Raw genomic sequence first — 1,798 nt, 5'->3', positions numbered from 1 at the left:
AGTCTTCGCCAGTTTTTTCTCCCCCTCCCCCCAGCTGGTAAGTGCCTCCCTGTTATGAGTATACGTACGCTTCACATACAGAGAAGAAGGATGTTCCACTCGTACTGTTCTTTTTAGATAGGATGGATTTCTCTTTTCTGACTGACTGTTTTCTCATCGCCTAATTGTTGTAATATTATTGATTATTATTATTATTATTATTATTATTATTATTATTATTATTATGAACACAACGCCTCTTGGACTACCGTGGGATCTACCTCACCCAGCACTTCACCACTGCAACACCTCATAAGTATCACTTCCCCGCGTTCCGTTTTTCCACATTGCCTCCATATAGGATTAGTATTATTGTTAGGTATTAAGTTGGGTTCTTTATTGTTGTATTTATTTCTGTGTTATATGTATATGTGTATGTCAGTTTCATGTGTTTCATGTTATATCTATGTGTATGTCAGTTTCATTATTGGGTTATTAAATAGCTTTTAAAGTGCCCCTTTGCATTTCCTCACCAGTTGAACCTGCAGTGTTTTTTTTTATTGTTATTGTTCACCGGCTCCCCGATGCCAATCTTACCCGTTTAACCGGTGAACGTAACAATTGGCGACCGTGACAGGACCATTATAACCCATGTTCAGTGTTCCATTTTTCCAGTGACTTTTTTTCTGTGATTACATTATTTTTTTTTTGTGTTTCTGTGGTGTTGTGACTTTGATGTGGTTTTTTCTGTGACTTACTCTGCGTGAGGTTTAAATTTATCTTTGTGCAATCAAGTGTCTCCCTTTGGGTTAAAAGTGCTTCGTGACTTGACTTTCATTGGTATCGCATAGCAGTGGTAGAGCAGGAAACCAGGTAGAAAGGCGTGTTCACCGATAGCACTTATCTCTATTTTTTGCACATAGGCAGGTGTGTAATAAGTGTTATCCAAGTGTTGGGATCATCATATGTTCATGCGAACCCTCAATCCCCTCACTTCGCGGATCATTTTTCTCGCTAGTTAGAATCGGCCATTTTAACTAGTCTCTCAGACTAATCCGCCTCCTTATCAATAACAAGTCTCAGTACAATTCGCTCCTCACTCTCAAGTCTCGTAACTAGAGTAATCCGGATCCCTCTTAATGCCGTAATTCTCTAGTTTACCCCCCTCATTAGTGATTGTACTCATAAGTGTTTACTTAAGTATAATCTAGGTAATTTCAAGGTTGCCTTTATTATCACTCTGCCAAGTTCCTCACTTAAGTAATTCACTTATATTTTTTTTTGTTGTTTGTTTAACATCTATTTAATATGGCTTCCGCTCAGTTTAACGTTGAAGATTTTGTGCTGACCCTTCTCTGGAACAACTTAAAGGTGCTAATATAAAGAAGGACCAATGGAAGACCATCGCTAAACATTTTGATGTTCCCATCACGTCTCAGATGACTAAAGAGGTCATTAAGAATGTAGTTGTTGAACATCTAGTGCAAGAAGGTCAGTTGCTAGGAAATGCCATAGAAGAGTTAACTCCCATGTCAGCCTCTACGAGGACTATAATACACAGTCCCCAGGAAGAACAGGATAAGAGTAGGATAAGTCAGTGGGAAATTGAGAAGCTTAGACTAGAATACCGGATGCATGAAAACAAATGCAACTACAGGCAGAAAAGAAGGAAAGAAATGCAACTACAGCAGAAAGAGAAGAGAAGAGAGAACAAGAAAGACAAATGCAACTACAGGAAAAACAAATGCAACTACAGGCAGAAAAGAAGAGAGAGAATTTCAGTTACAACTTAAAAGGCAGGAGAAAGAGTTAGAAATTC

Source organism: Portunus trituberculatus, chromosome 13 (assembly GCF_017591435.1).
Source record: "Portunus trituberculatus isolate SZX2019 chromosome 13, ASM1759143v1, whole genome shotgun sequence".
Lineage (NCBI taxonomy): Eukaryota > Metazoa > Arthropoda > Malacostraca > Decapoda > Portunidae > Portunus > Portunus trituberculatus.
The sequence above is the reverse complement of the archived record's forward strand: the minus strand, read 5'-3'. Positions refer to the sequence as shown.